This window comes from Ambystoma mexicanum, chromosome 11 (assembly GCF_040938575.1).
Source record: "Ambystoma mexicanum isolate Mex_15411 chromosome 11, UKY_AmexF1_1, whole genome shotgun sequence".
Lineage (NCBI taxonomy): Eukaryota > Metazoa > Chordata > Amphibia > Caudata > Ambystomatidae > Ambystoma > Ambystoma mexicanum.
This window is the reverse complement of record NC_090934.1, coordinates 969724778-969752638: the sequence shown is the minus strand read 5'-3', so window position 1 is coordinate 969752638 and position 27861 is coordinate 969724778. Positions and strand designations below refer to the sequence as shown.

Sequence of the window (27861 nt, the reverse complement as noted above, 5' to 3'; positions counted from 1 at the left end):
CAGTCCTTCTTGCCCTTGCAGATCCTCCTTGTCTGCTATTCTGCTTCACAACCTTGTCCTGCTCCCCATTAGGTCCATGGGTGTGTTTTGTCACCACTAACTGCTTCTTGAGGCTTTTGAGGGCAAATGTGTATGTTATGGCCGCACCTGTCAGATGCGCATGTTTTTCACGCTTTGGAATGTGCATGACACCATTTCCATGAAGAAGGTGTACATCCGTCATTTGTATGTACATTTTGCCAGCTGCTTCATTTTTGTGACGCATAGTGTATGATGCAACATAGTATACACATGTTATTTGTAAATTGCTCATGTTTTGTGCAGCATTGTTTTCTGTGGCGCACCATGCTTTTTCTGCTATTTTCTTCATGGTTATATGCTTTGCAACGAGTTGCACATCACGTATGCGTATCTTTCCGTTTTCGTGCCTTTCACTGGGATGTTTTCTGTAATTGGCCAAGAGTTTTTGCACCAGTTTGCAATGCTGTATTACAATACAATCCTTAGTCCTGTCCCTCCCCCCTGTGCAAATTAGTTTCCTTCGCATTGATTACGAGTAAGAGACCTTCTCCAGTATTGGCTTCATCATAGTCATCAGACTGTGAATTCTCAGAATAGATTTAACACAGCAGTTAAAAGTATAGTGTAGCACCTTGTGCAACCTGTTCAGCTATTTTCAGGCCCTTAACCATGCACCCAGCTAGGCTGCTAGCCTTTTGCTCTTGCTTAAGAGTCCATCTTCAGATTCTTTACTGTATGTTGTGTGATGGAAGTCCTTGAGATACTATCCTACGTCATTCAACGTTCATGAATCTGTTTCAACAGCCACACAAACCTACCTTTACACTTTTGAAGACATTAAATAGGAAATTGTGTTTCGGTGATTTCTGTTTTGTTTTCTCCCAGAGGTGGCCACTTTTTAGTTGTTGTAATCTTTTTTTATTGGTATTTCATAAAGGTAATACAACACTGAATAGTCCAGTGCTCATATCACAGCCTACAGAACTCTCCCACTGCTTGCGGGAGCACGAGTTAACAAAATCAAAACAACAATAACAATACATAACAGAAGCAAGGAAGCATGGTGTAGTTCTTTAAACTCACAGTGACATTATCAATGTTTTATAGCAGCCCACCGTGTTCGCCCAGAAGATCCCACATTTGGTCCAAACACTCTCGAGCCATCCCATAAATCTCAGTCTGGGGGGGCAGTTAAAGTCCTTATTGTATGTGCATAGAATAAAAAGCAGACCCATCTCCCAAAAAATGATTGGACCTCAGTGTTAGGAAAGATTTCCATTTATGGGTAATTTTCCCTCCAGTTGTGTACCCCCCCAATTTTTTGATGTTCTCTGACCATCCTAGCCTGACCTTTGCCAGTGGAATCCAGCCTTCTGCTGTACTCTGCTTGGCTATTGCTCATCCTGTTATGGGGAAACTGACATGCCCTTAAGACAGTCAGTACTGGGAGACTTTGTTTCCTTTAGTCTTTCACTTTGTTGCTATTCTTTAGTAACATTTGATCAGTGCACAAAGTACTTTACAGCACAGTGCGTTGGGGTCCCTTTTTGATTTTTAAGGCGCTAGATACCCTCAAAGAATTATTTTTGAATGTACAAGTGTGCCTTGGACAGAGCTGGTGGCAGCTGTTACTTCTTATGTGTTTTCAACTCTTTTTAATGGTTCATATCCTGTTTATCACGTTTGGCCCAGGACAATGGCCAGTGCCTAAAATGGCTATGCCACGAGGTTCTTTGTTCTGTCCTTTGGCCAGCTTGTCCCTTTGCCTTCGCCAGGTCAAGCAGACCTGGGAAATTCCTTATTTGGTCATGCAGACCCCGCGCAGCCGAAGCTTTTGCGGGCTTCTGAATGCCGTGTGTGTGTGCCTCCAGGATGTGGGCTGGAACTGTCTAGTTCCAATAGACATTCTGGGTGCCAGGATGTCTGGTGTGCTGGGATGACTGGGAACACTGTGGTCCATGATTGGGCCACATCTGGGATGGCTGTATGTGAGCAGATCTCCTATTGGTTTCTCTTCGTTTTGGCACGAAGGAGATTTTGGATAAGAGAAGGCATCTTACACCCATACCAGGTCGATCTTCTGAGTTGACAGCAAACTTAGTAAAGGAGCCAATTATCCTGAATCAAGGAAGCAGATCTGTGGAACCGCTGGTGACCCCCTGGAAGGTTTGGCACCCTGAGCCCGCTGTTGTCCCGTCGGATCCCCTGTTTCTGATCGAATCTAGAAGGCCTGCAAGGGCGCTTCGACCCATTGGAATAGTGGAACCAACTATTCTCGGCACCTCCAACTTAACCTGTAAGCGATCCTTTTCGGAAGTGTTCCTGGATCGCCCAGTGAAGTGACCAGCTTGTACGCGACCTTTGGCCTGGAACTGCCGCTGTCTCAAGATTTTACTTGAGCCTTTGGAGACTGTAAGCTCTGCGTATAAGGCACTCTCCCACCGGGTTTCGCATACCTAGCATTCCTAGGTCTGGAATTAGGAGAGTACGCCTGAACCCGAGCATACACGGTCACCGTGTAGCCCAGCTGTGGTGATGAACTTTGTGGTGCCTTGCTGCTGTGCCCTCAGACTCGCTGCAGCAGAATTGGCCTGATCCCTTCATCAGGAGCAGAGAAATCACCACTATACTGCCACAGAATCATTCCTGGAACGCAGCCCCTGAAAGCCGCGGAGCCCCGCAACTACAGGATTTGAACCTGCGCCCGAAGTGGACTCGACTGCTGAAGTTTGGTTCAGAGTGTGCCGAGGGTCGGCGAGTGCTTGCAAGCCTTATTGGTGGCCTGTGGCACATCCATCAATTTTTACACACGAGTGTCCCCTGAGGGCCACTCTTCTTTATCAAGGTAGCCTGTGCTACCAAGCTAGTCCCAAATCTTGTATCCTGTTCTGCCCTCTTGGGGAGACACTCCTCGAATAGTGGGAACGTATTCTTCACTGCCTCACCCACCTTCGTGAGTTGCTACAGACCCTTGAAGAGACCCCGTTTTGACTTAACCGCACAATTGCGTGCGCCAGCACACAAAGTACTTTTGTGCTCAAGGCTCCACTTATCTTAGGGACTGGACTGCCTCTTAGTTAGGGTTTGAATTGTGAAGGACTGCCACAGAGCTATTCACCCCTTTCTTTGCAGGTTGTGGAACTGTACTGAGTAATATCCCTGTTGGCCACTGGTTGATGTATATATGGTTGCTAGATTAGTGTTGTGTTGGTTTTGTTATTACTGCTGAATAATTACTTTGAGTTTGACTTAAAAGGCCTTTAATAAATGTGTATATATTTTTGATATACACCTGACTGAGAGTAATTTGTGGTATCATTTGCTAAGTGTGCGCATTGTGGGCTTTCGATCACCCTCTCCCCTCCTGAGACCATGGGCCTCATTACAAGTCTGGCGGTAACCCTGCCATTGCTGCCGGCGGGTTACCGCTGGGCTTGCAACATTTACCCGCACCTGGCTTGGCAGAATCACTGGGGGATTACGACCCCCCCGTTCCAGGAAGTCAGGTACCGGTAAATGTTAATCTCCATGCCCATTTGAGTCATGGGACTCAAATGGAAATGGGATGGGGACCACAGAAGCACCAGCACCATTAATAACGGTGCCAGTGCTTCCGTGAAACTATGCGGGTGGGTGTCGTTCCGCCCGCCAGGTCTGATCCTGGCGGACAGGACGGCACCCGCCCACAGACTCGTAGTGTGCCGGTCCGGTAACAAAGGGGCCAGTAGGCTTACCGGCACGTTGTTACCGGACTGGCACATTTTTAACGAGGCCCCTAGTCTTGACCCCACCAATGCTACCGTGATTGGGCTGGCTTGTCCAGAAGGTTACCCTGTTCCAAGAAACTAGGCTGGCCTTCTAAACCTCTGCCTACCAGGTCAGAGTTCAGAAATCCATCTTAACAATCATCGGGCCTCATGTCAAGTTTGCCGGTCTGAAAAAGAGGGTGCCGGTAAGCTCATGGGCACCCTTGTTTCTGGATCGCCAAACTGTGGGTTTGCCTCCCAGAGCCTCTGTGCCCGACAGGTCTGAACCTGCCCGGTGCAGCGGTCATGGTAAGCAAAGCTGTCCGAGAAGGACCGGCACCGTTAACAATGGTGCTGGTGCTTCCTTGTCCCCATTCCCATAGAGTCCTACGGTACTCTATGGGAATGGGGATTTACAAAGTTACTGGTGCCTGACTTCCCACCGCCTGAATTGTAATGAGCCGGTGGCCCTGGGAAGTCAGGCGCCGGTAAATGTTTACGGGTCTGGCCGCGACCCGCCGGTAGCACGTAATGAGGCCCATAGTCTGAAAAGTAGGTTGCATTCTCCACCGCCAGCCCCAACCACATGCGTGTCCACCAATCGTCAGTCGAAGGGATTCTTGGTGACTTCTAATAGGCCGCAATTCATGGCCTTGGCTATGAGGAGCATGGTTCTTAACAGTGATATATTTACACAGTGCTTCACCCCGGCATTCTGCGCAAAGACTCCCAACAAGCAGATTATTGGATTTAACGTCAGTGTAGCCCCAGTGATACAACTGAGGGTATCCAGAGTGTCTGACCAGTATTGTGTCAGTTTAGGGCACCTCCACTGAATATGCATGTACCTACCAGCACTGCCACATCCCCTCCAATAGAACCTATTCTCAGCCTCCCTAGCAAAATGCTTCAGTTTGTTAGCAGTTAGGTACCCCTTGCAATGAATTTGCATCCCCTCTCTGCATACTGGACACTTCTGGTAGCCTTTTTCAGACCCCTCCAGGCTTCCCTCCGTCCCTGTATTTTGATTTCAACCCCCAGATCCCTGTGCCAGTCCCCTGCATATAAAGGAAGGACATCCTCCCGCTCATTGCCCAAACACAAGTACAAGCAGGAGATAAGCCATTTAGTCCCATTTAGCGACAGGATGACCTTTTCAAACCCATTTAGCCCTCTAGAGGCTGCCTTCTTGTTGTGAGTGGCCAGTGACTCATCTGCCAGTATTGAAATCTACCATTTTCCAGAATCCCAATCACGTCCTTGCATGACTCAAACATCTAAATTTGGCCATCCACAAACATATGTGCTAAAAACCCACACACCGCTTGTCTCCAGTCAGCAAAGGCAATACCATCATATGCTGGTTGAAAGTTAGGGTTATAGTGGATGGGTGGAGCGGGAAAGGCTGAGCGACTCCTCTGGGTCCGCACCGCTGCATCCCAGACCTGCATTGCTGTGTTAGTTACCATGTTACCTTAGTTGCTGTCAGCTCATATAAACTCAGTGTCCTGTCCCACTTCTACAGCCACAGAATGTATTGTTGGGGCTTACCAGAGACGACCTCCTCAATGTGGGACCACCCCTTGGTTAAAGCAGTCATGCAGGACTCGCAGTTGAGCAGCTCAAAAATACTGCCCAATGTTCGGCAGCGCCATCCCACCCTCCTCCCCCTGGCTTATCATATGCGGGCCTAGCAATCCTAGCCTTCCCATTTTTCCAAATATAGTCAAGAATGTCCTGTTGTACCCTTGTCAGCGCCTTGAAAGAGATGGCAACTGTTGAAGCCTGGAAGTGGTGCAAAAGGGGGGAGGGGGAGTAGTATGTTCATTTTTATAGCTGTCACTCTTCCAAACCATGAGATCGCTCCATCCCCCAAAACTGAAGCTCTATTCTAATGGATTCAAATAATTTTGGATAGTTAGCCTGGTACAGATCAGCATAGGCAGCCGTGAGGTGTATTCCAAGATACTCCAGTTTCCCTTTGGCCCATTTGCAGGGGGCAAACTTGCAAGGCATCCTGTGTTTCTGCATTACATAATATGCTAAGCACTTCGCTCTTGTCCTGATTCTTTTTAAATATGGACACCCCCTGGAATGATCCGAGGATCTTCAACAGTTTAGGGACCAAGACTTCGGCTTTGGACAGTATCAAGATCACGTTGTCTGCGAAAAGAGCCAACTTGTATTCAAGTCTCCGATAAGGAATAGCACGGATAAGCTCCTCCACCCTAAACCTCACTGTCAGTGGTTCCAAGGCTAAAGCAGAAAGGAGCGGGGAGAGAACACCCTTGTCTCGTGCCCTTGGAAAGTGTAAACCCACTTGACAGGCTCCCATTAGCTGCATCCTTTGTGACCAGACACGAGTAGAGTGAAAATACCCCTCTAATAAAGCCCTCTCCCAGGTTGCAATGATGTAAGACCTTTCTGAGGAACGGCCATTCCACCTGGTCGAATTCTTTTTCAGCATCCAATCCCAAAAGCATGGCCGAGGTCCTCATCCTATGCACTATGTCAATGAGGTTCGTAATTTTCCTGATAGCCCCACACAAACCCTGCTTGATCTTCCCCAATTAGTGTAGAGAGAAGCTATTTAGCCTGGCTGCCAGTATCTTGGCATAGATTTTTATGTCCGTATTAAAAACCGATATGGGCCGATAAGTGATGCAGAGACTAGGGTCCTTCCCTGGTTTAGCAATAAGCAAGATCTTATCCCTGTCCATAGTGTGTGTCGAGGCCCCCTCAGAGAATATTCTATTAAACAAGCAATGGAGTGGATCCAGCAGGCAGCCAGTATACTGTTTGTAAAATGCATGTGGGAAGCCATCTAAACCTGGCACCTTTCCCGCTTTTAGCAAGGCTCTCGCCTAGAGGCACCATGCAGCAATGAGTGCCCCTTCAGGAATTGGCATATCTGGCCTGGGTCAGGCAGCTATAGAAATTGTAAAATTCTCACAGGATGTCCTTATCATTATGAACCAGTTCCCCCTTCTTATTGGCTATGCCAGTTATCCTCCCCGATACAAGTATGCTTTTTAATTTCCAGGCTAACATTTCCCCTGCATTGTTGCCCTCCTCAAAGTAGCACTGTTTCGTCCTAATCATGCTAAAGTCTGCCTTAGAGGTCTCTAACATATTAACGTTCCTCCTCGCCCCTTGTAAAGCTCTGAAGGCTTTTGCGAAAACCTGTGCTCCTCTACTCAGCTTTATTCTACAATTCCTGGGTCAAAAGTGCAGTCTGTTCCCTCCTTAGTTTGTTTAGCGCCACAGCTTTGGAGATCAATATGCCCCTTATATATGCTTTAAAGGCGTCCTATTGTACTACTTTTGGGAGCTGGTCAGCTCCTTATTGCCCCAGCTACCTCTTCCAGCACAATTGGATCTCTCAATAGGAATCGGTTGAGCTTCCAAATCCCCGACCTGCCTCCTGGTGCGTGAGAGAAATGCTATTCCATGTCGGGGCATGATCTGAGAAGTCTATAGTACCTATATCTATTCCTTTTACCCCTGGGAGTAAATCTTTCCCCAACCAAAAATAGTCAATTCTCGAGTACACCCGGTGAGTGTGGGAAAAGAAAGTGTCATTCTTAAACCATGGGTGGATATGGCACCATACATCCACCAGATGCGAGTCGGCAATCTGTGTGAGAATGGCGTTGTATGGTTTCACCACTCAATATCCCCCTTTTGACTCATCCCAGTTGGGGGTCCATAGGTCCATAGGAAGGTGAGTGTGGCGGAATTGTTGTCGAAATGCCCTGCTATGAAGTCTACCAATATCCACCCTCTGTGAGTCAGTCTCCTGCAAAAACGCTGTCAGTCTGTTGCCTGTTTAAGCCGTTGGAGCAATATGCTGCGTTTCCTGGGGGTAGGGGAATTTAAATCGCTGAGATTATGGGTTAAGCAGCGCACGTCCATAGGGCTGGTAAATATCAGACATGCATAATGATAAACCTCAAACTCTCCCGGGCACTGCACCTCAGAAGCCATACTACCACTGAAGTAATATTCGTATCGCTACTCCTTCTTGCTTCCATCGAACAACCAAAAACTAAATCGGAACCATTTAACCAAATGAATAACAGCTTTCCCATGGGTATGAGTAAAGAGTTATCTCCCCCCATATTTCCAGCCGGACAAGCCCGCTTCACCCTCCCCTGAGTGAAACACCCCATCCGGGAACCCTCAGAGCATAAATTCCCAGTCAACAGATGAGAATTGACTTCCCGTTTACGGAGTGACCCATCCATTATAGAGCCGCCGGCTCCTCCTGAAGGACCCTGCCCCTACCTTGAGACTATTACCCCTTTTACAGTTCTTCATGTATTTATACTTACAATTGACACATGCATTTATACTCGTGCACGTTACCCTTAGCTGCTACTAGTGCTTCTGAATTCCATAGCGCTCTTCCAGTATAACATGGAATGATTAGAGAGTTTATTACGGCCTTAGATCTTACAATATTCCTTGTAGTTACACTCTTGCATGTGAACAGTACCTCTGTTTAGTGATAATGATATTGTACCAAGGTTGAACCTTTATTTTCTAGTACCCATTATTTGATATTGATGGAATAGGGACCCTTTACCGTTTTAGACTACTCTTCATTTTTTCAGGGCATTTTTATGTTTGACTAACCGCCATGTGTCGGTACATACTTCTAACTGAGGTGTTTACACACGCACATGTCATCTACAGAGCGCGAAACAGAATATCAACAGAACATCTAGACACTACCATTTTGAGAAGGTACACAGCTTCACCTTTATAGGTAGGTGTTATTTTCCAATATACCAACAACACTTGCCATTCAGTATTAACTTCGCCACTATTTTTACCATACCTTTTGATTAATTAATCCCCTAGGTGACTAGAATTGAGGATCCTTTACCACTTCCTCCCAAGTAAACTTAAGCTGCTTGAAAACATATATGATCATACATGAGCTGGGGCACCAAGGAGAGGTAGGACTTCTTCCTTTTCTGAATTAAATTTTCTAAATTGTAGTTCTTGAATAGCAATAAGAATATTGATATAGACAAATTTGTTTTATACCACACAGATTCCAATGCCTAAGTAACAGAATACATGAATTCAACAACAAGTAACTACTCCTGATGAAGGAAACATGTTTTCCGAAACGCGTTGAGTTTTTAAAGTCGTTAGCCTTGGACATCAATTGCAAAGAAAACTGTATATGTAAATGGAAATAATATTGTAAATCTGTTAGTGGATCTCCATTGCTGTCTTTGTTTTCCCTTTTTGAATAAATTGAGCACATCCTCAAGAAGTATTGGCAAGCAATTGAGTTGACACTTTTTGACTTGAGAATAATTAAACTTTGGTGAAGATTTGTTTATCGTTATAAAATAACTACATTAGATAACCTAATAACAAGAAAATTTTCTTTCTGAATATGGTTGAGTCAAAAATTAGCTCATTATAACATAAGTGAAACGTATCCAACTATTATTTGTCTTTGTACAATAACTTGAGTGTGCAGGGGACGGGAGTGATCCACAGCTCGTGGACACTTTTTCTTTGTAATATGTCCATCACAACCAAGTGTCAGGGTTGTGCTACTCTCCGCTGCACTTCACTAATTTCCTTAATTTCATTAAACTACTCAACATCTCCAGGTGTGCATCTGCATCCTTTTACTTTTTTCTTTTGACTCTGCTCCGGGCCTCACCCCCCCTCTCAGGTGCCTACCGTGGATGCGCCTGCATCTTCTCTCATTGTCCTCTTCCTTGTTCTGCTCGAGAGGCATCCCCAGGGCTATGGTTGCCTCTTCCAGAGTTGTTCAACGCCACTGCTTCCGTTCCCAGGTGAAGAGCAGGCCAATTGGGAATGTCCAGTGGTATTGCACATACTCCTTTCAGTTTCTTTGGAGTGCCAGAGCAGCTCATTCCTGAAGGATGAGAAGCTTTTGGGTCCCATAGGGAATTTTCCCCATTGCCTTAGAGGCTCTCTGAATTTCTTCCTTGGTCAAAAAAGCATGAAACTTCATAAGGACATCTCTGGGTTGGGCGTGCAGTCACTTACGCGAAGGCCCAACCCTATGCACCCGATCAAGAATGATAGGATCAGCAGATATTCCAGGAAAGGTGTGCATAAAGAAGCAGAGAACACGTGCCTTCAGACCCTTCCACGTTTTCCTCGAGGGCCTATATTGTAAGGTTTTTTTCTTCTTTGCTATTTTCTAGCTCTTCATTGGTAGAGATCTGTTCTTCCATTCCTTGTTTGGCTCCTGCTAATTCCCACTGCAGATGGATCTGCTTTAAGTCTTTAGACAGGACCTCCAGAGATTTCTGAATCCCCTTTGTTGCTAGTGTAATTTCTTTCCTGACCGAGATGGAGATCTTTTCCTTGAGGGTTGTCATAAAATCTAGAAGGTCTTTTTTCATGTGAGAGGGAGCCCCTGCTCCTCCCTCCTTCACGGTCGCCATCTCCTCTCTAGTCAGCCTATCAGCCCCCATCTCCCTGCTCAGTCACGGAGGACCACAGGAAAGTCACAGACTGCAGGTTCTTCTGTGACTTACGATGTGACATACAGAGAGGCACCTATGAATCCATCTGAATTTTCAACACTGCCAAACTCTCTGCAGACTTCCGCCTCTGGCAGGCTATCAAATATCATCCTGGTAGCTGGCCACCCTGGGTCTACTTAAAGGATAATGCTCAGTTGGGTGCCTGGGAGGTACAGGATCTTCAAGAGCCTCTGGCCGGGTATCACTCGGGTCACCGTTCCTCACGGTCAGACGCAGGCTCCTAGCAGAGGTCACTCCCGTTGCCTGACAGCTCTCGCGGTCACCCAGCCTTCCCCAGCTCCCTGTGCAGGCCACCTGGGGAAAGTCACTCAAGCTAGCTAGCCCCTCCCCCATGCCTCTTCAGCAGTAAGAAGGGTGCACCTGTCTACCGCACAAGCACTACTAGCCCGAGGCCATGCTCACCAGGTGGAGGGGAGGAGGGAGATGGGACACAGCACCGGCCGGTGTATGCTCCCCACCGAGTCTCCACTCCTCTGCCAGACATCAGGCTCTTCTGAGCCATCTGCTTCCATTCCTTGGTGCACTCCAGACTTCCAGGCTGCAGGGCAGACCGCAGAACTATGCTCAACGAGCCCGGATGGGCAGAGTCGCTCCAGGGTCAGGGCGCCCTGTGATTTGCTGTTATTCCTGCAGTTCTCTGCTCCGGTTGACCTCCTCCATGTACTGCCAGATGCGCCTGCACTCCACCCGTAGCGCTTTTGCCTGCAGGGGCCCATTGTAACCCCGGGGGCGCGGTCTGGACATGCCTTGCACCTGAATGCCAGTGATCCCCGCCTGTGCCCACCCACCGCTGCCAGGGCCCTATGCGCCTCCAAGCCCCAGCTTCCAGCCCTGTCACAATCGCTACAGGGCTTCCCGCCTTGCTGCGCCGCTCCCCAGGCCTGCGACACATGGCTTTGCTCGCCTGCTGAACTGTGTTCACATACCACCTACGAGCGAGAGCCGAGACCCGGCATGAAGAAGAAACATTAAAAGAATACACTGAAATTTGGAACTTTAATTCTGAACTTTTAAAGTATGCTAAGAATGTTAAGCATAAGAAAAGACTGTCCATTGAACAAGATGGATAAATATCCTAGCACATACCAGCCCTGAAGACAAGAGCTCCTTAACACCTGATAGCCCTCGAAAAACCAGAGCAAAATAGTTTTTACTATTCACCTTTATTTATGTCACAATTTTGTAGATCCTGTCGCACCTGTGGTTTCCTGCGGTTGGAGGAAAAGTGAGCATCTGAATATTAGTCAATTCCTTTATTTCAGAAATGGAAATTGCAGAAAGGTTAGATATAACTAGTCATCATATTATCAATAAGTATAATAAATTACAACACCCTAATAAAAGGTTATATAAAAGTACAGATCAGTATAGGCATTTGTCTTGCCTAATCCAGATACAGAATAAAGACAACAATGATTAAGTAAAAATGCCTGACAACATTTTTAATCAGTAAAAATGAAAGTCCAGCTACCAAGTTTATCACACATAGAAAAATATCATTTAAATACTCTGTATTACCTTAAGTGCACTTGTTGAAACTTTCAAAAGAGCCAATGAGATCACTTTATCGGGAATTAGCACGGGGTGCCAAAAGTCTAAAGCCTCTCACCTTGAACAGCAGAGGCAGCATTTCTCCAACTATCGAAGCATATTTGGGTCAAAATACAAAATTTGCAGTCTCATTAGGGCACCGTGGGCTATTGCAGTTGTGTAACTCGTTGCCCAACATTCTGCCCACTGTGGTTTGAAGTTGCCCTAGGTTAAATCAAAACTGGGTTTATAATTTTCTTTCATTCAGTATTTGGGGCCAAAGCAAATTCTGCTTACTGCTTTTATGGGTGAAGACATGCAACATAATTCATAATTTTTCAAGTCCATTTCTCTGAATCTCACTTAGCCACTTATACCATGTAGAGGCTTTGATAACTTCCAGTTCATCCATGATATACCGTAACCTCAAAATATGAATATTATTTAGGAAACATTTAAATTTTATGTACTTTTAGAGCATTATTTGTTCTCAATTTGCTTAATGCAAGTGCCTAAAATGTTATATGTTGTATCGCATTTCTTTTTAGATGTTTCTCCGCCTTTGCCCACAGCAGTTGGAAGATTAACGCCTGGCCCAGCTACATCAAATGTAGGCTTTGAACAGGTTGGCACACTCATTTTTTTCACTAATTTGAAGGAAAAACTGCATTGCTAAAATCTGTTGGTTGGCCCTGCAACAGATTTGTGAAAGTAGAAGGTATCATTATTATATATTAAACGGTTGTCAGGTTTAAGTGCCCCCAATACCCACAGGATGCCGCCTACTGATTCAATGATAAGGTGGGAGCAGTTCACAGGGAGGGTTTCTAATTCTAACAGAAATGCATAAGGTGGACATATCACATTAAGTAGTCCTAGGAAGATTAATATAATGTTAGGGCAGTGTGAGTGGTCAGAAAGGAAAGCCGGACACAAAGTTGTCATGGTTTGGTTATAAACTTTTATTCAAATTAAATGGTTTGGGAAAATGCCTCTCTGACCCTGTTCTAAAGACGAGTTTCCCTAAATAAAAAACAAAAACTAAGAATCTGTCTGTGTTAGGATGTCAGCAATCAAAAGCCATCCTTGTGTCCAAACATTCTATCCTGACCATCACAGTAGAAACAAAATAATAAAGTGAGAAGGGACATTTCTTTAACCTGGTATTGGTGAAAAAGTGTTCATGAATGAAAACTAGAATTGCTCCAATGCAAATGTTCTCCAAGATGAAAAGACCTTAATCCAGAGGGTGGTTCCCTTCCCCTGGATTTTTCAATCAATGGCAATGTCGCTTGATTTAACATTTCTTTGTTTCTTTTCTTGGCCCACAAGAATCCTTTTAGATAAAGTGTTCTGTAGTGATCTTTCTTTAGCACACATTCCTTCTTTGTTTAATAAACACTGTTCTTCTTTAACATTTCTTAAAGGTTTGCAATTTGCCTGGTATTTATTCCCTGCCATGACTCTTTATCTATTTCCAACTGCCTGGTGTACTCTCCTGCCAGCACTTCTCTTATACTTCCAATTGCCTGGTATATTTCTCTTGCCAGGACTTCTTATGATATCAACTGCCTGGTATATTTAACTTGCCAGGACTTATTATATGATTTTCAACTGCATGGTATATTTCTCTTGCCAAAACTTCTCTCTTGCGTTACAGTTTCTCTTTATATTCAAAACTGCACATACTGTTCTTGATTTAGTATATCTGTCTGTTTCAATGTTTGTTGAAGCTTTTCCCAACACTTTCCTTTAATGCACTCATGTTATTGGGGGTTGGTCTGCACTCTGCTCTTTTTACATTCAAACAATCTTATTGTTTCTGTCTGGGCAATCTCATAATGTTCAAATTGTCGTTGGTTGGGTCGCTTTGGGCTGACTCGCCGGCTCTGTGTAGCATCTTCGTTCCTGTTTGCTCTTACATGGCATAGCTCTGCTGCTTGCTTACCACTGTGGGCTGCTCAGAGGTCTCTCCGGCATCCTCGTGCCTCTGCTCCTGCATGCCTACTTCCCTTCAGGTGCCAGGAAGGATTACACTGCCTCTTCGAGCTGCCGAGCACCCAGAAACTCTTGCACGGCTCCTGGCATCTCCACCGCACCTTTAGGTCAGGCTTTTTCCAAGATGTCTTCATGAGCTGCTGAACCCCATAGTCCCTCCAAGATGTTGCACCCCCATTCTTGTTTAACACGGCTGAGCCCGGAACAGCCTTGAGGGAAAGGGGAACTGGATAAAACAACAAACAGATCACATTCTTGGTCTCAACTCAGAAGGACTTCTGCATAGGGATGGGAAAGGATAACATGTTAAATACAATATCCTAGTACTGAACCCCCTCACAAAATCCCCTTGCTGAACACACTGTACCTGAATTCCCTCTGCTTTTGCTTAGAAGGATTTTAGTAGAAAAGTGTTCTATAAAACAATCCTCAATCTGAAGGTCTTCTGAGAACTTCTTATAACAGAGAAATGGCTTTTGACATTTACTTTCAACTTAATCTGAATTCAAACTTTCTATTTTACAGTGAAATGGTTCTTAGAACTCAGATAAAGCTTCGGTCTTTCTGTTGTTTCAGCTTTCAGTTTTCTCAAAATGTCTTTCTTAAATCGTTTTTTAAACCTTTTTTTTCATTGACAGTTCCTTATTAATCCCACGCAGCCGCACAAACTAAACTGTTTTCAAGTCAAGAAAAATTAAAATAAACCTCACCACGTATGCAACATTCTAAGTAACCCACTAGATGGCCCCCAAGATACAGTTTGCTTCTTTTAAAAGCGTTGTCACCATGCATGTAATGCAGACGTGTCTACTGAAAATATTCATGAATTGAGCTTCTTCAGCAACCTAAAAGTTGTCACTGCGCTAGCCGTGCTAGATCCTGTCACAATTCCAAGAAAGAAAGCACTGATGAGCATTTCCAACATGAATTCAGGCCGTGACACATGTCCAGGCTTAGTAGCACTGGCTCGCTCCATCTGAATTTTGCCACAGCGAACTTTGCTTTCCGCTAATGTTAACACACGCGCAGCCTGTACTTTAAATCAAAGTAATTGAAACTCCATACAGATGCTTTCAACTTCCAAACTGTTCAGCAACAGGGCTATACATTATAAACAGCTTCAAGAGAAATTGACGCTTGCATCAAAAGTATTCAAGTATTTTTATTTATTTATTTATTTATTTATTTTACTTGTATTTAATCATAAAAGAGATTTTTACAAGAGCGCTTTCTAAACTGAGAGAAGTCCTTTCTGATTTTGTCTGATGAGTGATTCGTGCCTTGCATTTTACTTCGTTGTTTGTGCATTTAGATCCTAACTTCCGGAGTATCTTTTATTCTTTCCAAAGCCAGGTTTAAAAGTTTAGCAGTCGCCGTGTGCCATCTAGTCTTTTCACATGTAATCAGGCGCTTCCACCAAATACCTTCATTCCCTGCAAATGATGTGGACGTCAAGGTGAAAAAGTAGGTGATCCTGGCCTGGTGAAGAGCAGGGCATCGCATCAATAGATGTTTTATCAATTCAATGTCATCAGGATTTGCACAGAGTCTGCAGGGTAGTTTGTCCAGGCCCGCTCTGATCGCTAAGATTTCTCCAGTCGGTAAGACGTTTAGGCAAGCTTTTAAAAGGGTTCTCATCAGTAGTTTGTCAGGGTATTTTTTACAGTACGCCATCGGTTCTTTTAATTTGTTGGTGTTCATGGGAAGGTGTACTAGAAGTTTACAAGATGAAGCTAAATCAATCGTATTGATCCAGTCCCAACATTCAAGTTTTGTTTTTATCCTAGTTGGGTTTTCTTTCCGTTCTGCTTCAGTACATACTATTTGCTGTAGTTTTTGTTTTTGGTCCGCGGCCCACTGATTCATAGTCCGATTTGAACCTTTTTCCAGTTCTGAAGCCATTATTTGGTAGATTTTGGGACTCTCAGGGTGAATATTTTTTCTATATAGTTGCAGAGAGCCATGATCCACTACAGCCTTCAAAGACAGAAGGCCAAGTTCACGCCTGATTGGGGCAATCGGGGTATTGTTTGGAAGACCCAAGACGGCTCTCCATATATGACCTTCCAATTTTTGCCAAATTAAGGGAGGAATGGAGGGTGTGGCGTCCATGCCATAAGTCAGTGATGGAACAATCTTTGCCATATAGTAGTTTATAGCAGGTTGGTGTGATAACTTTCCATATTTTCGATCAACCATTCTTAGCTGTGCTGTCAAATGTTTGGTTTTTGACCATAAAATGGCTTGCATACTGCCAGATTTCTTCGAGCTATCCAGGTGGACACCCAGATATTTGAATGAGTCCACCACTTCAATTTGTGTTTCGTTGAGATGCCAGTGAAACCGCTCCTTTTTTTTAGTGGCAGTTTTTTGTAAAATCAATATCTTAGTTTTGGCTTTGTTAATCTCCAGGTTATTTTCTTGAATATATGATGACAAATTATCCAGTTGGCGTTGGAGGCCCACCTGGGTAAGATCGAGTAGAATTAGGTCGTCCGCGTTCAACAGTCTTGGGATTTGTGTCACACCTATTTTAGGTGGAAATGTTCTGGTCTTGCTTTGACTATCCTTAAAGTCTCCCAAGAATGATATAAACAGCGCCGGGGGCAGGGGGCAGGCTTTCTTTACCCTGCAACATGTTTGGATGGGTTTCGATGCAAGGCCTGCGTTGTTTAGGTGGACTCTTATACTAGTGTCGGTATGAAGGCTGACTATGGGCTCCAAGATTGCATTTGGACGGTCCCAGGTCTTCAGTTTCGCCCAGAGTTTCTGCCTGTCCACTCGATCAAAAGCCTGAGATAGATCAACAAAAGCAAGGAAAATTCGAGGGCCACCAGTCAGGACTTTTTCTTTAAGTATGGTCAAACACATAATGTTTGCGCTGGTGCTTGCGTTCTTCTGAAATCCAGTCTGTAAAGGATCAAAGCAAATTGCTGAGGCTGCCCATTTCCGAAAATGAGACAGAAGGATGGAGGCGAAAATCTTCCCGATGACATCCAGGAGAGCTATCGGCCGGTAGTTCACAGGGTCATCTCTTGAGCCTTTTTTGAAAATAGGGACGATCAAAGCTTTTCACCATGATTCCGGTACTGTTCTTTTTTCTCTACATAGTTTGAAGATTGCACTGATGAGATTAGACCACTCGTCTGGATGTTCCTTTAGATTGCAGTTTGCTAGGCCATCCGGTCCGGCTGCTCTTGATGAATTTAATTTCATTATTGTGAATTTGATGTCACTCATGTCAGACAAATCCACCCATGGTGACTCCGCTGCTCTGAGAAACGCATCCTTGTTTTCTTCCGGTTGTTGGAACAGCTTTGAGAAGTGAGCATTCCAGATTTCTTCTGGAACTGGATTTATCATATGTGAATTAGAGGTCTTGTTTGATTTGTTTATCAGTGCCCAGAAGTCACAGGATTTTTTGTTTGCTAGTGCCTTCAACATCTGCTCAGCGTCAGCTTGATAGAGCAGGTTTCTTGAGTGTTTCAGCCATTGTTTGTAGCATCTGGTTTCCACTTTTAGAGTATCCCAAAGTGATATGAGATTCGAGCCTCTTGCTTCTCTTGTTAATTTTCTTAAGGCTCTGCGTTTTACAACCAAAGTTGCATTGTATTCCTGGGTGTGCTGGGTCAACTGTGTGTTCAGTGTTTTTCTTGGCTTCTTAAAGGCCAGGAGAAGAGGAATGTAGCTCTATCCAGCCACATCATCTTGCAATGTTGGATCAGAGATTAAGGTTGTGAACTGGGCTTTAAGTTTGGAGACATCTGAAGCAATCATTCGTAGATGGGTGTGTTGTGAATTTTCTCTCAATTTCAGGAGCGTAAAATTGCGATACGGTCCCCTTATGTTTGAATTTAAGATGTAGTAGGTTATGATCACTGTGTTTTGTTTTGATGACATTGAAGGAGACGATGTTGCAATGTAGAGAATCGGAGACAAAGATGTAATCAAGAGTTGCCGCGGATGCATCACGTTCCCAAGTCGGAAGCAGAGTTTCGGAATTCGTCACTGTGGCCGAGTTGTGAAGATTGCGAGATTTCATGATTCTATTCCAGGCCAAACCCCTATTTAACGAGTTTGAGTTTGTAGATGGATTTCTTTGGTTCGAGCTGGGCCCTGCGCAGTTGGAGTTTAGGTCACCACAAATCATGATGTCGAAAGATTTGTAGTTTATAGCAATTTCATCGATTGTGTTTGTTACTTCTTTGCACATGTTTTCTGTTGAAGTCTTTTGGGGATTCCAATACACGTTTATTATAGCTACCGCATCTTGTGTTCCAGGCTTGGTCTTGAGGGTTCTTGAATCCCATGTGGTCAGAACTGCCAGGATTTCATACGTCCTCTTTACCACCGTTGTGATTTCTACCCTGGAACCAATCCGGATCGCTGTAAGTAGACCTGATGACGGGCGGTCAAGTGGTCCCTTATGGGCCGGGGATATTTCAATACAGTAGCCGTCGAGTGTCGGTTTTTCACGGAGCCAAGTCTCTTGAAGGCATATGATGTCGTAACAGCTGGGATCATGACTCTCAGAGTTGGTGAGGTATACGTGTCCCCTGGTGTTCCAAGACGCTATACTTAAGATGTTGTTTACTGAAGTTATCGTCGACGAGTCGGATGCAGATAGCCTTGACTTTGCATCCCCGGGTGATTGCTATTTTCCTTGCCCTGGCGTTAGAATACTGCGAAACCAGCTCCATTTGCCCTTCTTTGTTACTTTTTCTGTTTCACAATTAATTGGTTTAGTTGGTTTTCTTGGTGACGGGATCTCCGTCAATAAAGATCTGTGTTCCTGATCACGGAAACGTAATGATGTAGCTGTTTTTTTGTCTCAAACAGACTTATAGTTTGTCTCCTCTCTTGTCTGTATTCAAATCTTTCGTCACTTCTTGACTTAGGTAGCCACTGGGCTTCTGTCGCTGGACTTTGACCTCTTCTTCCAGATCTATATAGATCTTCGGTTCTAGATTTGAACCTGTAGTTCCTTTTTGGGGAAGTACTGTGGATGTATCTTGAAGAGTCTTTAGGGCTTGCAGTGGGGATCTCGAATAAATTATATCCCATGTGAGCTAGTTCCGAATAGGCATCACGAGACAGTTCCTTCAGGGCGCTCTGCTTAATATGCAGATACGCCTTTGCTAGTTGTTTTCTGTGATATGTCTCGATTAGTGTAAAATCGTCCGATTTTAGGTTTTGCAGAGTTGTGGTCTTTTTGAGAGTTTTCAGCACCGTGTTGCGGTTAAAGACCATGTACCGGTCAACTGAAGATGTTTGTTCAATCTTAAAAAGATGTGTCTCCAGTAAAGACGGACCCCTATGTCCCATATGATCTTCCCTCACACTTCTCGGTGGACTCTTTTTTCGAAAGGACTTAGGGACTGCTTCTTTAAGTTGTTTTTGTTGGTCGCAGGCCAGCGAGACTGGAACATGGGTGGAGTCGTTTCCTTCCGATTTTTTTTCTTTTGCCCGAGTGTTGGATACTGTGGTAGGATTTGTAGTTTGGACATGAGTGCCTTTCGTGGCCGTAAGGTTCATTGGGACCTCTTTGGCTCCATCTAGCTGCTGGCTTAAATCCATTATTGAGCTCTGCGCTATGAAATCTTCTACCGATCTCGGAGTTATTTACACCTGTAAACTCATGATTGCTTTTGCTGGTTCCTTTTGGTTATTTATCTTTGCCATCAGGGGGTCCAGGGCCAACACTGTTTGTTCTCCGTTTTCTCTCAGTTCATTGCTTCTTGCAATTTTCAATAATGGTTTGCTTTTAGTTGCAGGTGTTACCATTTCCAGTGATTCAATCGTTTTCTGTTGGTTAGACATTGTTGCGATACTTTGGGGATGTTTTTCTATTTGCCTTTTGAACACCGGTGCCAAATCTCGAGGCACAGAAGGCCCTTCAGTCTGAGTTTCCCTTTCTACAGTGGCCGAGGGGGCTTGATTTAGACGGGACATTAAGTCTTCTAGCCTACTCAGCTTTTTGTCCCAAATGTCACTGCGCTCTTTGTTTTTTTGGTCCAACGCTGTAATAAAACCTTCGATGAAAATCAATTTACTATGCATCATTGCGGTCAGAACCGAACTGTCTTTTATTGAATCATTAATTGCTTCAGAAAGCTTTCCAAACGGAGCTAGGGCAATGGTGATAGCTGACATAATGATTGGAAGGTCTGTTTTTTTTAAGGAGACTCTTTGTTTCCTGGGGCTGCAATTTCACTTAGTCTTCGATTTTTTGGAGGTGATCTGAGATGGGATGTTTGTTGAGATGCTTGGTTTGCAGCAAACATAATACCTTCCGGATTGGAAATCCCCACTTCTGGAGTCCGATGTTCTGGCAGAGGGCGTATGTCTGGTGACGTTACGTGTAGACTAGATTTTCGTGGTTGGGCTTTTTTGGGCGTGGACGAAATTTGTAAGTCCTGTTCGGGGCTTTTAGGGCTCCACAATTTGGACGCCTCTTGTTGGTTTGCCTCCTGCCTGTGCGATTTTTCCATGGGAGATCGGAATTCTCCCTCTGTGTTCCTAGTTTCTGGGTTTTTGTCGCTCTCTGTATTTGGATCAGATGTATGTTCTTTCCTTGGTTCGCCCCTCTCAAGTTGCTCTTTATTTCTCGGGGCTTCCAAGATTTCTTTGTCTCCCCTTAGTTGGTTTCTTCCAGGCGCTTGCGTCTGAGCCTGGTTTCGCAGCCCAGACATACCCGAGGTTAGTTTCCGTGATTTACTCACTGGCGGTAAATCCTGGATGGCCTCTAGAATTTCTGTGTATGACAATTCTTTTGTATGGTCTAGTTTTCTTTTGAATTGTTTGTTTATAAAATCTTTCAGGGCACTCGACAAGTGGGAGCCGGTCGGGTTGATTTTCCTGTTTTCCTGGCTCTATAGGCTTTTGTTTTTACATTTGACAAGGACAATTTCTTTCTTTTTTGGCTTTGTTTGGGACATTCCTGTGAGATTTTGATTGGTAATTTCCCTATAGTAGCTGTCTCCAGTTCTAAAGTCGAGTCCGAATGCATAGGTGCACATGGATTCCTTTGATGGGTAGGCAGCTCCATTGGGGTCCCACACAACTCATTACCCCCAGCATCCTCGATTCCATGTGCAGAGGATTCCTCTCAAGCTGTTTCTGGGGGGGCAACGTAAAAATCAGGTTTGTTTAATGCCGATTCTTGAGCGGCATGATATTGAGCCTCTACCGTATTGATCGTTGAATTTGTGCTGCCAGCTTCGCCCGTCGTGGTTCCCCTAATGGGGCCCCTTACATCAGGCTGCAAGCTGGCGTCGTTCTGGGCGGGCTTTGAGCTCGAAGTTTTCTCCTTGCTTGAGCTCTGATTTCCAGCAATGTCCAGAGTTTGAAATGCGGCTGTGTTCCGCTCTTTATGAGCGCCCCCAATTTCTATCTCCTTTATCCTGCCCCCTCCCAGGGCCACACACCCTTTCCCGTGGCCGGATGCGCAGGAGCGCGGGCCACCCATCCTCCGACGGGAGAGTCCCGTGCGCCACTCGTCTCGTTTCCAAGACGGGAAGGCAGAGCCTGCCGGGCGGTGGAGTGGTTGCCGGAGCGAAGGGGACGAAACGACCGTGCTCCTTCAAAACTCACGGCGTCCAGGAGCCTCATTCCATAAGTGCGTGCCGCCGGAGAAACCGGGGACACAGGAAAGACTGGTAAAGTGTTTTTGTTTGCTTCAGTGAATTTCTCGGGTAGTTCTGTTATTACCCCTTTTATGTATGAGTCTAAACTGTCCAACCTATTTAAGGTTGTGTCGATCAAAGAACTTGTTGGCGTGTTTGTTGGCACAAAGGAGGTCATCGAGGCACACTGAGATCCTGCCTCGATCCTGTGAATGGATTCAGGCCCCTGTTGTTGTTTTACTGTGACCCCTGGTGATTGGGTCGGGAAAAAGATGATTTTCGCCGTGTTTATTGAAGTTTTGGTGGTCGAAGGTACGACTATCGTTGCTTTTGGCGGTAGGCGCTGTTTTTTCTGTTCTTTCTGTTTTTGAATAGTCACCGTAGGTTTGGGTTTTATTTTCGTTTCTTCATTCGGCTTCAGGGAACTCCGTAGAATTCGGAGGGATACTTCTGAAGAGTCGTCCATTGTAGTGGTGTTTACCGATTGAAAGGGCTGCGTCTCAGATGTTACACTCAGTTTTCGCAACTCTGTTGTCTGCATTGTCTGCATTGTCTGCAGCAGACTGCAGATGACTGCTCTCCCTCTGCTCTCGCTCCGCGGAAAATGAGGGGTTTAAGGTGCTTCTCAAGGCGTAGACAGCGTAGAAAGACTGCAGACGACTGCTCTCCCTTTGCTCTCGCTCCGCTCACCGCTCCGCGGAAAATGAGGAGTTTAAGGTGCTTCTCAAGGCGTAGACAGCGTAGAAAGACTGCAGACGACTGCTCTCCCTCTGCTCTCGCTCCGCTCACCACTCCGCGGAAAATGAGGGGTTTAAGGTGCTTCTCAAGGTGTAGACAGCGTAGAAAGACTGCAGACGACTGCCCTCCCTCTGCTCTCGCTCCGCTCACCGCTCCGCGGAAAATGAGGGGTTTAAGGTGCTTCTCAAGGCGTAGACAGCATAGAAAGACTGCAGACGACTGCTCTCCCTCTGCTCTCGCTCCGTTATTCAAGTATTTACTTAGCTGCCAGAAGTAGCTGCAGTTGCTTTCTTCAGCACAATGAATCTTCCTTCCTGACTCTGGATTCTCAGTTTGATTCTTCCAGTTCATGTACAGGCAAACCTTGCAAATAGGGTACTTGGCAATGGGGTACTTGGGCCTACCTTGTGAGAGTTAACTTAGATCATGACCTGCCTCTAAACATAGACAAATGAAAGGCAGTTTAAAATGTTGGGAAAACAGCCTTTATCCCAAATGGAGCCCATCACTGTGCAGAATCACTTCCTCCATCTTGGCCTGGTATAATTGCCCTACTCTGAAAATAAGAGTTAAGGCTTAAGACAAAAGAGGCACTTGGAATACGTTTCAGAAGTAAAAAGACCCAGAAAACCCCATTCAACCCACTGTATAATCAAACCCTGACACCGCTGGACCTTACAGTACCCCCGCTCCATGGCCCTGTCCTAGGGCCTGACTTTCACAGAAACCTCCTGTGAAATCTGTGACATGTGGCTTCTTATAGCCATCTAGTGTCCTGGGGAAGACTCAAAATGATGACTTTGTTTCATAGTGGACTTTGACTACTACTACTACTACTACTACTTTGACTTTGACAAAGTCAAAGATGACTTTGTTTCATAGTTTCATAGACTAATGAAAGGCAGTTTAAAATGTTGGGAAAACAGCCTTTATTCCAAATGGAGCCAATAACTTCCTCCATCTTGGCCTGGTATAACTGCCCAACTCTGAAAACAAGAGTTGAGGCTTAAGACAAAAGAGACACTTGGAATACGTTTCAGAAGTAAAAAGACCCAGAAAACCCCATTCAACCCACTGTATAATCAAACCCTGACACCGCTGGACCTTACAGTACCCCCTCTCCATGGCCCTGTCCTAGGGCCTGACTTTCACAGAAACCTCCTGTGGAAATTGTGACATGTGGCTTCTTATAGCCATCTAGTGTCCTGGGGAAGACCTAAACTGATTTGGTGGTGGACCCCATCAGAAAATGTTGTGGAAGAGTCCCCTTTCAGCCCTCTGGTAGCAAATCTTATTATAACTACATTTGGGGAGCCTGCTGCCAAGGTGTGCAAGCCCATGGCCTTTGGGCCAGCAAAGACCCTAAGGACCGTTTTGGGGCTGAAGCCATCTTTTTTGCTATCAAGTCCCTTGATTCCTTCTTTCCTGGAAAAGATGGTGCATTGATTTACAGACAATACTACAGCAGCGTCTTGCATCAAGAAGAGAGGAAGAAGACATTCCATTAGCAGAATAGATTTGGGATTGGGCTCACCATCACCACCTTTTCCTAGTAGTTTGCCACGACGGAGGAAAGTAAAATGTAATAGCAGACTTTTAAAGAATGCTGTTTCACACTTTTGCGCATGGCAGTTGAAGCAGTGCATACCGATGCATTACGAATGAGGACTGATGCCTCTCCCAGGCGGATGCTCACCTTCTAAACAGGCCACTCTTCAAGATGCTTTGCGGCAGATTTCTAAACGTTTTCCAGGTGCAAAGCAAGGGCCAATCCTCTTCATTTCTATAGAAAACACACGCCTTCTATTGACAAAGGGTACCAGAATGTTCACATCATTGATGTTCTCTTTCTGAGGCCCTTTTATGCCCGTGTGCGTTTGAAGGTGGGACAGGGGGTGTTTCCGAGCATTTAGAAGAGTATGCCGAATTCACCTGTTTGGAACAGGCGCAGGGGGGTGCACAGTGGATGACTGCCCTGTCGATGTAATGGTTTGAAATGCTACTGGGAATTTGCCGTACCTTAGTGTAAGGAGTGCTCTCACAGCAGTAATGTATCTAGGTGGGGGCGGGCTAGTACTCTGCTCTGCAATGCACCCTCTGGAAATGTGCAGGTCACCTTTGAGACTAAGGTGACAAGTGTATTGCTAAAAAAACGGGGCATGTAAAAATGATGCATCCTCTCACCTATTTGTAGATGCCCAATGTTTGTTAAGTATTGGGATTTTATGTGTTCCCACTACTTTCTCTGATTCAGAGTATCCTGCTCAAGTTCAAGACAATACTACTGGTTCTCGGCTCTACTCTTATGTCCTGTCGCCTTTCCTCCATACGTTTGGGAGTCTGTCCTAAGGGGATGGTACCGCAACACTTTTGCACAGCATAAAATTAAATTTCCCATTTAGGAAATGTAGGTTGCATGGTAGAGTCCACAGCGTGGGCATGGCTTTGCTGACTCCGCCTACCGGCAATATCCGCAAGTCCTTTTTTTCCACATTGATGGGACTGGACACTGCCACAGCATCCACAATTCTTTTTTCTGCTACACAATATTTTCTCTTAAAAGGCATAAAATAAGCGGTATTACATCGCAATTCATGATGTAGTAATGATTAATTGCTTTTCATTTCATAAATCATGTTGCACTAACTGCAAAATGATTTCAGAGAAAATCTCATTTGTTTTTTTGTACACCATGCTCCAGGAGAGAACATGGGACCTACACAAAGAGGAAAGCAGAGACTCGTACTGGAGGTCATCTCCAAAGTGGATACTTTTTTTGATAACACATGCAGATGCAAACTGAAGATATGAGTTACTGGTGTGTGGGAGCCTGTGTGTCATGGGTGGTACATTTTGGAAGGGAACTGCTGTTAGGATGCTTCTAAATGAGTTGACCCTTCTCTTATCCGTCTTTCCACCTTCCTCTATTGCCCAGCATTTTTCTCTCTCGTTACATTTATTATCAAATTTTTCGCCCTTTCTTTTATACTACTACTGTTTTCGCTCTGCTCCCCTACTCTCCTCTTCTTTATCCCTACTTCCCTTATAATATCCTTTCTCCTCTCTTGCCCATCTCCCGCTATGTTTTCTCAGTTAACCTTGGTTCATCTTTTCCTCCTTCCTCCTAAATCAATTTTCTTTTGAGACCTACCTTCCCCTCATACTGCAGGGTTCTTGGCTCTTGTGTGTGCATTTAAAAGGATGTGGAGTGCACGCATGTGAAAGGCAGAGTGTGCATATGTGAAAATGTGTGCTGTGCTTGCATGTGAAAGGCCATAGTTTCTGTAGTTTCTGTGTATGTGATATGTTATAGTGCATGTGAAATGGTGGCCGTGCACATGGACCTCAGCCTGACATATACATCTGAAAGTCTGAATTGCGTGTGCATTTGAAAGATTGTGATGTGTGGGTTGTGCAGCTGCAGTGATGGTGCATGTTATCATGTTTGCACCTTTTTAAGTTGATAAAAGCACCCAAATCTAAGAAAATGATGAATCCTGTTCATGCCAGATTTTACATCCAGACCAACTGTGCACAGCGTAGGATAGTCATCTTACAATGTATGTACAATCCATATATAGGAACTGTATAGATCATTTGCATGCTGACATCTGTCCTTCCATACAAGCATGAAAGCAGGGCCAGGTGTGTAATGTGTGTGGCTCTTGTGACGCATCAAGGGTATACATCCCTTCTCCCCAAGTGGGATCCTTCCACTTTGAGGCTAGGGAGGCTAGGGAGGTGCGCCTGCTCTGCAAAAAACTCCCTAGGGGTCTGAGCAAGGGGTACCTCACTGGGAATGGCTCCCCCCTAGGGGACCAGGACTCCTGTTCCTATGAGGAACTCCCTAGACAGCCCAACATATTGGCATATATGGGACGGTCTGCTGGGAAGAAGAATAGAACATCTTTATATATGGGCCTTATATATGGGCCAGGCAATGCTGAAGTAAATTTATTACAAAAAGGAAAAGAGGATGCCTCTTTAAGAAGGGACATGTATTTACCTGAGATGAGTGAAGGGAGGAGGAGAGAGTATGGTATGCAGGTGATGCCCCCTGATGTGATTGCGCCTTGGAGGGGCAGAGCAGAGACAAGCCGTAGAGCCCACAGCTTTCAAATCTGCCCGAGCCTATGCCGAGCCCTATAACATTCACATATCCAGATGAAGGTACAGGGGAGAATGGGAAAAGTGGGAGGCTGCCAAGGCGAGAGCACATAAAGAGTGCAAAACGTCACAGCCATAAAAATGAGATACAAGGCATAAAGTTGTTTGATTGCCAATGTGAAAGTCTCATACAGCAAGTAACAAATAATACTGTGAGGAGAATAAAGAGGGACTGGAGACATTTATCCAGGGAAGAACGGAAAAGGTATGAACAAAGAGACAAAGGGCCTCATTAGGACCCTGGCGGAGAGGGTGTTACGCCAGCGTAGTGCATGGCGTACCTCTCCGCCATACTACGAGTTCCCGTAGCGCCATGGCGGCCTTTTCCGCCTGGTTTTACCAGGCGGAGAAAACCATGGCGCTACGGGACCTCGTTGTTAATTACGCCACCGTATTTTACGGTGGCGTAATTAACTCCTTCCCCACTCCCATTATACCCTATGGGGCAAAAATGGGAATGGGGAAGGGCAGAATGGGGATTGGGGATTTACCGCTCCGCCGAGGTCGGAATGGGGCGGTAAATCCGCCAACCCCCATGGCGCTATCGGCGGCTTTCCGCCATGCTTCGCGGTGCATTTAGCACCGCGAAGTCCGCCTGGGTCGTAATGAGGCCCAAAGAGTGGATAAAGCAAAGCCCAAGCACAGCATCTGATGAATATGATCTAAGACTATAAAGAGAGAACTCGGGAGTGGGGGAATCTAAAAGGGGATCAAGTCCTGTAAAAGGGTCATAAGTGAAGACAAAAGTGAGTGAGAGACTATGCCAAAACAAGCTGTAAGCAGCATCATTTTAAAGAGAGCACCAAGCCCAAACTTGTTTTACAAGAGCTACAAGAACTCATGGAGGAGATATCCAGGGCTTATTTTATAAAGAAATTGAAGTGTAAGAGAGAGACATTTCCATACAGAGACTATCAGAAACTACATGTAGCCCAGGAGAATAAAGACCTTCTCTTGGCAGAATTTAAATTGGTTAAACTAGTGGTAGGGCCAGGTAGAGTTAGATTTGGATTTAGGAGATTTTTACTTTGGGACTTCCTGATGACCGACTAGCACCCTAAGTTTCTTTAGATAGGCAGGGTGATCCCTTTAGCAATAGAAAAAGTTATGCCTTTTCATATAATTTAATTAAATAGAGTTCATAATGTCCTTAATATGTCTGACTCCTTCAAATCCGCCACACTCTGTGCGACAAAAGATAAAAATACTCCCCTAACTTGCATGTGTATTCACATCACTGGAAGTGATATCATAGAAAATGACACCCTAGTCTTTGATACTCAAAAAAAGAAGTTTCTTTAAGTAAGCCAAGTGATAAAAATAACTTTGTGATGTCTAGTATGTCATTTTGTGTTGTTATTAACACATATATAAACCAGTGCTATGAGTGAGGGAGAGTTTTTTGTATAGTGCACACATGTCAACTTAATGGCTTGTGGGGACTTTTAATTTTGGTAAACAACTCAAGAGTAACATAAAATGGTA

The 27861-nt window shown here is 45.0% G+C and overlaps 1 long non-coding RNA gene across 1 annotated transcript in view; it reads left to right on the top strand.

Moving 5' to 3' along the window:
• LOC138503975 (uncharacterized) overlaps positions 1-27861 on the top strand; it is a 487513-nt gene that overhangs the window by 266646 nt on the left and 193006 nt on the right. The window contains exon 2 of the long non-coding RNA XR_011279746.1: positions 12397-12473. This is a non-coding gene — a long non-coding RNA (uncharacterized lncRNA). The remainder of the gene's footprint in view (positions 1-12396; positions 12474-27861) is intronic.